At 47.5% G+C, this 12,088-nt stretch overlaps 1 long non-coding RNA gene across 1 annotated transcript; it reads right to left on the reverse strand.

Annotated features, from left to right (window-relative positions):
• Positions 1-864: 864 nt before the first annotated feature.
• Positions 865-8,516, reverse strand: LOC125942906 (uncharacterized). Its single transcript, XR_007465412.1, has 3 exons — positions 8,381-8,516; positions 6,824-6,993; positions 865-5,071 (listed from the first exon to the last, which is right to left on the reverse strand). It is a non-coding gene; the product is annotated as an uncharacterized LOC125942906 (long non-coding RNA).
• Between the last annotated feature and the right edge of the window lie 3,572 nt (positions 8,517-12,088).

Genomic DNA, 12,088 nt, shown 5'->3' on the forward strand with positions numbered 1-12,088 from the left:
ACCTCTTTTTTACCTAGGTTTGGCAAACTTGTTTGCACATTTTCTTGCCAAATTGATCGACTTTTCGTGATGCACATTCGTGTTCATGCCTATGTATGCACCTTGGCTGAATGCTGCAAACGTCTTTCAGGCCACTCCTCTCTGAACAAGGTTGTGTCAGTGTATGTATGCGACTCTTTTTACACGAATGCATGTTTCCTTTGACACATTGCTCTTGCATCTTGTAGATGTAGCACACGGGTATTTAACAGCTGATGGTGCAGCAAGAATCCTAACTTATCGTGCTTCTGGTTGCACACATCAAAAAGATTTTGTGACATGCTCACCATTTCACTCATTAAGCTGTACATTGCTTGTTGATTGCCTCCAAAATGCTAATAAAATTTACCGTGCAGGAAATTTGTCTGTTGCTTTATTTGAACATGACATAATACTAAGCACATGTCCTGACAGGTTAAAATAGTTATTGACCCAGCATATCTTTTGAAATAAATAAAAGCTACATACTAGGTGCACAAGATGTCCGAGAACAAAATGGCAACTTCAAAATTAGCAGTGATATTTCAGACAAGAATAAAAATATTCTTTCCAAATGTTTTACATTCTTTTAAGACTGCTTTCAAAGGCTGTTGAATAAGGCAATCTCCTGCATCAATTATTGACTGGTTTTAGGTTTGATACCGGCAGCATGCTCATATTGTCACTTAGTAGTGACGGTGAAGAAGACAGTCACAAAACTGTGAATGACGAAGCAGACTTTTTACTGGGCGAACCTGTGTCCACATAGGCAAGTTGCACTCGAAGCACAACAATAGCGGCGAACACAGTGGGTGATCGTCGAAATCTGATCAGCGATGAAACACGTCAGCTTTTATACACGAGTCATTGAAGGTTCCAGAGTAATCCCTGGTGCCCGCGTGTCTTCCAGAAAGTACTAGACAAGTTGCGTCGCTCATACAATCAGATTACATAAGCGTCGGTGACAACAGACAACGGATAGAAGCATCGATAACGTTCGAGAAACTTTCTATACATGCAGGCGTGTCCTGCACCGAGCGATAACGTTTAACATTCGTTAGCCAGTGAAAAGGGGTCACCGGCGAAAGATAGACAAGCACAGGTTTCAATATTGCATAGTGCATGTAGATGTTGGGCAGTGTCTCCACAATAGCAGCTTCTAGCAACTATAACCATGTTGGGCTGCTAGTTAGTCCAGCTTTTAATGGCAATGCCCATACATAGCAGCGAAGCAGGTTTTTATTAGGAACTAGGTACGGCCACATTGAGGTCGACAGCCACAAATATTCAGAGCCAGCCACTTTTGGATTGTGCAGGCACTGTTGGAGCAAGCAAATGAATTACTTGGGAGTGGTGCATAATGACATTTTGCACAGAAAATTTGGCTATTGATTCCCTGCTAGAGAAACTCAACTGGCTGAATGGCATCTTGACATCTGCCAGTGCTCATTTCTCTGACTCAGATGATAATTGGCTATCAGTGGTTGTATCATGACAAAAAAAGAAAGGCTTTGGACATATTAAAGAAAGTGGTAATCTCCAAGTCACTGTGGCTTTCATGTAAGGCAGCTAGGACAGCGCTGGCTGCGTCTCCAAGTTCGCTGCCTAGATAGATATAATAGTAATGTTGATGTCTATGGAAACTTGAAGTTGAATTCTCAAATGCCTCACGCTAGCAGTATACTGTACTGGCTATACTACAACCTGCATGTCACTCTTGCAGGTCCTCAGACCAATGTGATGTACTGGCAACAGGACGGGCTGTGTGCAGCTGTCAAGTTATCCAGCCTTCGGTCTGGCCAGCTTGTATTAGTGTTGCGTTAATGTATATCCTGAAAGCATAAAAATAAACGCTACTGTGATGTGATAGCCATTTCTTTGTATGGATATGCCATATACTTCGTGTGTGTTATAGTTCAGGTGCACCATGAATGATGTTGAATGTCCCGAGAAGTACAGCCTATGCAAGCACAGTCGGAACACCTTCCTAGAGAACAAGTAACATTTGTGCGCCAAACATTTTTTTACCTCAGACAGACAAAGAACTTTATTAAGGTCCCGAGGAGCAAGCCATTGGAGCCCCAGAGAGGCCCCTGGCTAGCTGTTGGCTAATCCCATGTTGGAGCTGGGAGGCCATGACTCTGCTCTCTCATGGGCCCTCTGGACAACCTTGGACTGGTCTTCCTGTTTAGTGCTCGTGATGGCCTTCTCCCAGCCCTCGCTGTTGTTGAAGTCGTGTAACACAGGGCACTGCCAGAGCTTATGGGCTAAAGTACAGAATTCTTCCCCACAATCCAGACAATGAGGATCTATCTCTGTGTGTAGTCTACTCAGGAAGCCTCTCGATGGGTACGAACCCGTCTGAAGCATCCTGAGAGTACGATACAGTGCTCTACTCCATTTAGGATGGGGAGGTGGAAAATGTCGCCGCTCCCCTTTGTCACGTGCCGTAATTTCATGGAACGTAAGTAGAGGGTCGCTATGGCCAATAGTCTCCGAACTCGCAGAGGTCCCACCCCCGTCGCGGCACGTGAGTTCTCGTGCACGGCGGTGAGTAATCTCATTGGGGTTCAGGCGACCCGGCAACACGTCTCCCATGTGGGCTGGGAACCAAGTAATGTGGCGGATAGAGTCTGTATCTGATTTCTTTTTTAGAAGCGCTGCCGCTTTTGCTACGAGGCCTGAGGCGAAGGTCCTGACCACCACGCCGGAGTCCGTGTAAATAATCAATCGTTTGGGATCAAGCATCGCGATTGCGATGGCAACCTGCTCGGCCACATCGACCATGTTAGTCCTTACCGAAGCTGTGGAGAGAAGTTCACCCCTGTCGTTAACTGCAGAGACTGTGAATTTATCCGCACAACCATACTGGGCAACATCAACAAAGGATTCAATGCCTGAAGTGTTCTTAAAAACGCTTTAGCTCGCTCTACTCGCCTTCCCTTATTGTGCCGCGGATGTACATTTCTAGGAAATGGATCAACGACGTAGGTACCTCTGACCTTAACATCAAGTTGTACAATCTCCCTCAGGCTGAAGCTAGGTCGAAGACCCGCTGCCTCCAGAAGACGTCGGCCGGCCCGAAAGTATCACAACCTGCGCAGACCTTTGTGCCTCAATCAGCTTGAGGATAGTCTTGTGCACCCCCAGCTGCACTAGTTTCTCAGTGCTTGCTGTAATCGGGATGCCCAACACTTTTTTGATGCTTTTCCGCATCAGGGTGTCTAGTTTGTCCCTCTCCGTTTTTGTCCAATCTAAGGCTGAAACAACATAATTGACGTGGCTCATGAGGAATGCGTGATGCGCTCTAAGCAGGTTGTCCTCACCAATCCCTCCTTTCTTATTAGATACTCTCATGATCAGTCTAAGAATGCTTTCAGTTTTGGACGTGAGGTGAGCAATGGTCTTGGCATTACAGCCCCTGGAGTCAAGCAGCAACCCAAGGATTCTGATCGAGTCGACCCTGGGGATCTGACCATTCCTCATATAAACATTAATAGGAATCTGGTCTAGAGGCGTTATCCCTCGAACCCCCTGTCTCGATGGCCTGTATAGTAAAAGTTCGGATTTATTCGGGGAGAGCTTAAGTCCCGTTCCGTCAAGGAAGGACTCAGTAACCTCTAGGGCTTCCTGGAGCGCCTGCTCAACGGCCGCCTCCGAACCTCCCGGGCACCAAATTGTGATATCGTCAGAGCGTAGAGCGCATGTTCCACATTTGGTACAGCTGATAATCTCTTAGAAAGCCTGTGCATCGCAATGTTGAATAGAAGGGGGGAAATTACTGCACCCTGAGGGGTTCCTCTACGTCCGAGCTCAAATGGTTCTGATTTTGATTGTCCTACTCTGATAGCCGCCGTCCTGCCCCTGAGGGAGGATTCCACAAAAGTAAAGAATCTACCCCCTAGGTTTAGCGCAGAGATTTCTTTGAGAATGCAGTCGTGAGCCACTGTTTCAAACGCTTTAGACAAACCTAAGGCCAATATACCTCTCACGTCCCTGCTTCTATTGTCAATAACCTGAGTCTTGAGCAGAAGCATTACATCCTGTGTGGAGAGAGGCCTAAAGCCAACCATGTTGTACGGGAACAACTCTTCATGCTCTCAAGCACCATTTTTTTCTATAATCACCTGCAGGGGCAAAAAGAAAGACCTAAAGTTTTTGCATAAGTGTGGCTGTTTTCACTCTTCCATAGTAATTTAGAATATGAAAAGGTACACTGTTAAGCCACATACTAAGTTGCATTTGGTAGAGTGGAATGATGTTCACTTGCAGCGTTGGTGCAATTGTTGGTGCACAGGGAGTGTGATTGTGTAATCGGGAGAGACTAAACCACTGCACGCACATGCCAACTTCATTGCTCTAGCCTTCATATAATGAAAATTTGCCGTGTAAGGCTAGTTTCACAATGAAAGAGGAAGCACTTGCATTCCCATTATTATTTTACAAGCACTAGTCTATAACGTGCTTAGTGTCTGTGCCAAGTTAGATAACCAATTGTTCCGGAACTTGCCAGTACGTGGGACTATTTACCCATTTTGCAATTACAGGAACTGTGTCCGCCATAGCACCTATGCATTATGTGACCAGAATCCTCGAACGTCAAAGCGGGACAAACAGGGGAGGGGGGGTTACTTCAGGGATAGAAGCAAGATTCTGCATTTATTCCAAGTTTTGTGTATATGAAAGAAAACTTTTTTTTCAAGCTATTCAGGAAATTTTCACTTTGTGTTTTGGCATTATTCCATGTGCTTCCAACACCACATGCATGACAAGCAAGACGACATGAAGCACTTTGGCTTCTACCACTCAGTAGCCAGTGCATCAAGAAGCTTATTGCAGCGCAGTCATAAGTGGCAGTGCATTCTTGGAGGGGCGAATTCTTAACAGTTCAGAAGGCTTGCCCCTTGTGTCTGCTACTTGGCAGCAGTGTTACATTTGAGCTTGGCCTGTTGTGCTGAAGGCCAGTCAGAGTGCTGCGTGCATGTGCAGATTTTTGGAAGGTATGTTTTTTTAATCCCTTAGTTTTTAATAAAGACGTTACAAACTGCATGAACTGTAAAAAAAGAAAAATTTTTGTTAAAGGCCTTCTTCGCAGCTTAGTGCTGCATTCACCGGGACTTGGAGACAACTTTTATCAGATGCACAATACAATACAATGGACATATTGACTTGGCTGCCACAAGTATGTTAAATTTTAAATTCTGAGGTTTTACATGCCAAAACAATCTCATCATGAGGCACGCTGTAGTGGCTGGCTTCGGATTAACTTTGACTTCTTTGTGCACCCAGTGCACGGAACACTAGCGTTTTCGCATTTCGCCCCCATTGAGATGCGGCTGCCGCGGCCGGGATTCTATCCCACGCCGTCTGGCTTAGTAGTGCAATGCCATAGCCACTACGCCACCACAGGGCAGGTCACAAGTGTGGTAAATATGCACCCTCAGTTTTGGGTTATTGGCCAGTGTACAAAAATACTTTGGCGAGTATTGACAAAAAATTTTTCGATATTAAAGCAACCAGGATAAAAACAGCATTTCTTAAGAAGCTGGAAATTTAATGCAATTTCTAAAGCGAAGTAGCGATTTCATTGCAAGAACTGTCACCGACACTCCTAATCATTGTGATGTTTGACACAGGAATCCAAAGTGTTTTATGAAAACCATACAAGAAAATGATTAAAACCCACAATGCCCAAGAAGATGTGAACTCTGCACCAACAGATTGCCTATTCAAGCTTTTTTACTGCCTGTTTGACGCTGTGCAAGAACATTTTTCACACTAAAAAAACCCAAAATAGATAAGTATCATTTTTTTAAATTCAGTCATCGCTTGTCTGGTTTCGCCACATTAAAATTCTTTCGAAGTTAATTTCATTACGGTACAAACTATGTGCCAGGGCAGATGACACGAAAGTAGATCTCAGATTCTCTGCTAATGCTACGGCAGAAATTACTTCATATGGAAGGCATGGTTGCATCTATTATTGACTAATCCCATGTTCATACATATGTAGAGCATTAGCAGAAGGGTGAAGTTGTGAAAGTTGCAAGGCACACTTCAACATTCGAGCGAGATCAAGGAGTGGGGCACGGCAGGGCTTGATGCGAACTGTTGGAGTACTTGTACCTCCGTAGAAGTCGTAAAGGGGCATGGCAGCGAAATTGAGGGAGGATGCGGAGTAATGAGCCATATTGATTGACCCTTGAGATGGTCGTGGAGCCTCGAGAAGAATGGTGTCAAGCACTCAAGGCAGATCAGTAGGCACGGTGCCACCGGTGTCAAGGGCTGTGGCATCGGGCACCAGAGCGAGTATCCTGCACGGCTGGCATCTTGTGTTTTAGAGAACAGCAGCAAGGTTCAGAAAGTGGTCAAGAGAAGAGGTTGAGCCTTTAGTTCTGAAGAGCAGACTGGCAGTTAGCAAGGTCACTGGAGTGTTGTATAGCAGCAGCAGCAGGAGGTTAAATGCATCAAACTTGCAGGATGGTTGCCGACAAGGTGTCAAATGGTCAATGTTAAAGCAAAGGAGGAGGCAGCATCTGCCACAACAGAGTGCTTTAAGGGCTGCACAATAATGCCATTGAAGTAAACTCCTGATCAAAGAAATGACACCAGCGGATCTGTGAAAAAGAACTAAATTTTCTTGATCTTCGACATTGAACCTGAAACTGAAGAGTGCATTTGAGACTTGGCATTGCAAACATTGCAGCACATTCATCAATTTCGTGTTATGAGTTGGAGTTGTCAAGAAATTCCTTTTTCCACAGAACACTTGGTCTGCCTAATTTTGGTCACAGGTGTACGTTACCTCCAAGCTGTTCCAACAAGGTGTCAAGACTGCCAAGACAAAACCATGCACGGTGAGAGCTGAAATATGGTCCAGCAAGCCCTCCAAAGTGCTTGTGGCAGGCAAAGTTGTTTCAGCTGTGCTTTCAGAATGTGTTGCAGAGGGTCAGGGTCCCCCAGCAATCAATGGCACTGCAAGTTGTATAAAATAACTGTGCACAACTTGGCTGCAGAGAGAGGCCATTATGTGCAGGAGCCACAACCCATTTAAGAGAGCCATGCGACAACACAAGCACCCCGCTTTATGCTACCTTTTCTCTTGGCTAGAGCTGTGTTCCTAGTGCAGGGAATGCTCTTTGCATTCTATGCAAGAATATTTGTCTGCAGTGCCCAAGATTGCACTGAATACTCGACCTTTGCAGATAATTTTAATGTCTTTGCCTTACTAATATAGATTGATCACGCAATTAAATTACAGCAAGAATTTTGTGCAACAAATGTTACTGATACCGTACCTCTGCCTTGTCGGTGTGAATGGTAGGTGGATGAAACAAGTGCAGTAGCTGTTAAATGGTGAACTTGTGGCAGGATATAGCAGTACCCGACTAGGCACAGAATTGAAAGTAGCAACTTGCATAGCTGGAAGTGTCAGCTATACAAATACAAATTAAGAGATGACCTGTACCATTAAATATTTTGGAGACTGGCCTTAACACTTCGCATTCAGGCCAGCTCTTCCAGGTTGAGGAAAGAACGAATGACAGATAAAAAGCTGTACAAATACAAAACGGGTAAGTTTACTTCATCAAATTTCGCTTCCAATAAAGCACCTACATCGACCAGAAGCTGCAGTAACAATGATGACAAAGTTGCAGCCAGTCAGAAGAGCAGGGTTAGCAAAATCGTGGAAACAGTGAACACGACTCCACTAGAATCATGTTCTAGTCCTACCTCGACTGCAATTTTTTTTCCTTTTATGCCACGTAAGTGTTGCTGTTTTGTGCAATGCCTTTGTCAACAGCCGAGCACACAAATAAATATGAACTTGTACAACGTAGTAGTAGACCTTCCTGCAGACCTTTCACGGTACTCTGGCGCCATCGAATTATACAAAAATAGGTTCAGTCTTCAAACCTCGATATTTTGTTTGCATTTGAAAATGATGGTACAGGTCCTGCGCAAGGGCGACACCCATGCAAACGAGAACGTGCCAGCACAACTAACCATCTGCACTTAATACATGAGGAATGCAAGGTAAAGACAGCGGCAGGAGGGGGGGGGGCACACTTGTTCAGAATTTCACCTATGTGCACTAAACACTGTTAACAACGTGTGCATTAATTGGGGCTTATCTTGTCCCACCACCATAATCGTAGCACCTAACACTCAGATTATGCGTTTCAATGCATCAAAACGGTAACCCATTAATCGCGAGCATGATGTTGTGGTATGCGAAATGGTCTGAGCTAGAGACGGTACACGTTCACAAGGGGCTCCTCGGCTGAGCATCACAAGCGACGTTTTGGCACCATGAATGCTGACAACACACTGCGTCGTTAATTTGAACCGTTTTACTCACCACTTTGCGATTATAGAGTTTTCATATGCCCCCATCGCGACAGAGAAAACACGTTTCACGACTGTAGAACACGGCAGCGCAACAAATGCAGCAGGCGCGTCTACATCGCGGCTGTGTTTCAAGTTGTGCAGCCGTGCAGCCAGCGTAGCTAGGGGCGAATGGACCTAGTGGCGTATCCTGCGTGGTACCTAGGCAAAGGCGATCCTTAGGGAGCAAAAGTGCCCAGATCCGAGGCGTCGCCGTGTTTCAAGTTCTCCCGAGCGGCGGCGCCACAGTCGAGGGCCCAGCTGCCCTGGAAAATGAATTACGCGGCGGTGGTGAGTCGCGCGCGGCGGCGGCGGAATGCGCGAGCGGTGCCGGCTCCGGTGGTTCTGGTGCGCAAGCCGTGTGACATCACTGATCCTTGCGCATGCGCAGCACCGCTCTTGATGTGCCGCGCGAAACGGGCTTGGCTAGGCCAGTGTAGCTAACGCTAGAAAAATGAACAACACTGCATACATATCGCGTACAAAAGCCGTAAATGAAACTAAGACAGTCAAATACAGATTAGCAATGTTTTTCACTTCGAAAATATAGTCCATGATGATGTAGGGCTATTGACTGAGACGGAGCCCATCCTGTCGATTTCCCTCGTACTGGTCCTCTTCAAAGTGTGTCTATGTACAAGTAAAGCAACGAAAGTGATTATTGATATGAAAAGTTTGCCTTGTAAATACAGAGAACTCATTACAGTGCTTAAAAATAAATTTTCGCAGAAGTAATGCTGTATTACCTCGCTTCACACGTTTCGAAGGAATGCACAGGCTACAACAGACACCATGCCAGAAAGCGCCGAAACATTTTGGTCCCATGATGCCCCTTAACTCTACTACACCTGGGCATACCGTGCACAGGCATTTAAAGACCGTCACAGTACCCACTACGATCGGGAATGAGCACGAATAACCATCGGCTTACGAGCACCACGCTACAAATATATTCGTCTAAAAAATCAGCTATATAACGTAACAACCTGAGATCCGCAAAATATCTGCTGAGAATAGAGAAAATCACAATGCTTCGCTTGCCACGTACACAACAGCCGCTCACCCCAGAAGAAGCACTGCGTTCTTTAGTCCCTAATAACCAGTAGCGAAAAAAGAAACTGAGGAAAAAAAAAGAAACAAGAGACACGATGTGTGCTTCCCGTAAAAAAGTAAATTAGGTGGTTTACATGACTTTGTAGCTAATGTAAGGCTATTTCGCGGCGAAGCATTTTCGTCAGTTCTCAAAATAAGGGTACCACTCGCATAGACTGCGCTGATCAAAACGGCAAAAGCCTATGCGACGCGCGCTCGCAAACCAAAGGCTACTCAAACAGCATCGGTGCAGTGCTTAGTTCGTGAGCGAACGTAGGTACGTGAGCGAGGATCAGAGAATACTTTCTTATTTATGAAAAACGCGATGCGATAGTCTAAACTTTCTTGACACTTACCTCGCAACTGTAGGAGCTATCCGTTGCCTTCCAGTGATACCGATTTACTTGGGCTTCCCATCTCTTCTTTCGCTCTGGGTCCCGGGGGAAGCGTAAACAACGAAGTCCCTTTACGCGTCGATCCGGTGCACTTGGGAACACAACAGCCCGTCATGTCGACTCGATGCACTTGACAAGCTTGTCATTCATGCGGCTGAACACTGTCCAGCAAGTAGAAGCGTCAGCGAAGCATCCGCGCGCACTGTGTCTCGAACTAAGCACCGGCACCAAGCACTCGCAACCGCTCGCTGTGACTCAAGATGGCGTCGCAGCGAGAAAGCGGTGGCGCGGGTGCAGTAAAAGGATGGCACCACCCTGAACGGCGGCGCTGGCATCGAGGCACTGTAGACTAAACTAAAGCCCCTATATTTATAAAAGTAGCGCCATTCTTAGATCTTGCCGCCAGCGCGCTCACTCGGCGCTTCCTCCTCGCCCTCTCTTAGCCGCCTCCTGTCGCCCCAGCCTCCTCCGCTCCCCCATTGGCCAATCCGTGTCACGTGGAAGTTCGCGTCGCGCTTTTGTATAATTTTTTCTTTCCAGCGCGCTCCGACTGCCATTCTCGGGCCTGTGCGACGAAAGTGCTGTACGCACAAACGGATCAAATGTGTTTGGGACAAGAACTTCGTTGTGATGGCATGCTGCTGCGCCTTAAGTTGCCGCAACCGACAAGGCGAGGGCAAAAGGCTTTTTTTGTTTACCATCCGGCGTGCGCAAACGCTTGCTGCACACTTGATATTTGCGCCGTCTCGCATCGTCGCGTTGCTACTTCCAAAACGGCATTATTAAGACCAGTTACTGATTGACGAAGCAAAATCGCGCCTGAAAAACGTCTCCGCAGGGCGCGATCGAAGTTTTCCTCGGATTTCCTCTGGTAGCGCGTTAGCTGTCGTCTGCCACGGCAGGCCCGACGCAGGCGGCGCCACTGTCGATATCGCGCCTCGATCGCGCTGGTCGCGCCGAGCACGATAGTGGAACGGAGGAGGAGGGAAGTGGATGGCGCTACTTTTTATGTATAGGGGCTTTAGACTAAACTGCATCGCTGCGCCTTCTTACGGCTGCGCGCCTAAAGTTCGAGAGCGCGTACTGTGTACGCACCTCCTTTTTTACCTGCCAGCCTGCTCGTTCGGTCTCTTCAACCGGACACGCACCGGAGTGCGGGCGAAAGCACAAGGTGCCACTTCTGCAGTCGCCGTGGGATCGCCCGAGTGATGATATCGTCATATCGTGACGAAAACACTTTTGTTTGTACTGGCGGCGCTGGGAGCGCGCCACCCTCTGCGCCTTGCTTCTAGACGTTCCGCGGCGCGGAACACACGCTTTGCGTAACTTTCTCCGAAATCGAATTACGTGATTAGGGCAGGAGCAGCTAGGTCTTTTGCGCTCTACAATTCCACGGCGACTGCAGAAGTGGCACCTTGCGTTTTCTCCCGCGTTCCAGTGCGCGCGCGGTCGAAGCGACCGTACGAGCAGGCTGGCTGATAAAAAAAAGACGCGCGTGCGCAGTACGCGCTCTCGAACTTTGGCGCGCAGCCGTCACAAGGCGCAGCGATGCAGTTTAGTCTTAAGTCCTTACATAAGAAAAGTACCGCCATCTACTCTTTCCTCCGCCGCCTCCTCTCCGCTTGCTTTTATTCGATAGCAATTATATGGACACTTCAACCGAATATCTGCTGTAGGCGTCGCCGTCGCCGTCGCCGGGAGGTTCCCTATAGATAAAATCTTCGCTGCGCGCCGTATGCCCGAGCGGAAGCGTGCGGGGACACGCGCTATCACGGAGAGCGAACGCACTCAATCTCCCACGCGCAAGCAAGGAAGCAGGAAGCCAGCGCCGGAAAGAGCGGGGGGGACGCACTTCTACTCCGCCAACAACCGTCGCTCGTCCGCACCGTCTCTTATCTCCACACGGCTCTGACCTTTATGCGCCGTGCATTCACCGCTCAGTTTCCGTTGAAGCGATAGACCGCACGTACCTTCCGCCGCTGCGGCGTATGCTTGATGCCAGCGTTTTGACAGTCGTTGTCTGCAGTCATTCAGTGTGATCTATTCATGTTTGTTTGTGCGCGCTCACACCACGCTTGTTCATTCAGTTAGTAATAGTCGGATCACATTTTCCAACGCACGCTACACATGCAATGCTGCCCGGATCGGCAGTGCAGCGCTACAGGTGTGTCCCTTCGCACGCGCTGCCCACGGGA

This window comes from Dermacentor silvarum, chromosome 2, assembly GCF_013339745.2.
Source record: "Dermacentor silvarum isolate Dsil-2018 chromosome 2, BIME_Dsil_1.4, whole genome shotgun sequence".
NCBI classification, from domain to species: Eukaryota; Metazoa; Arthropoda; class Arachnida; order Ixodida; family Ixodidae; genus Dermacentor; species Dermacentor silvarum.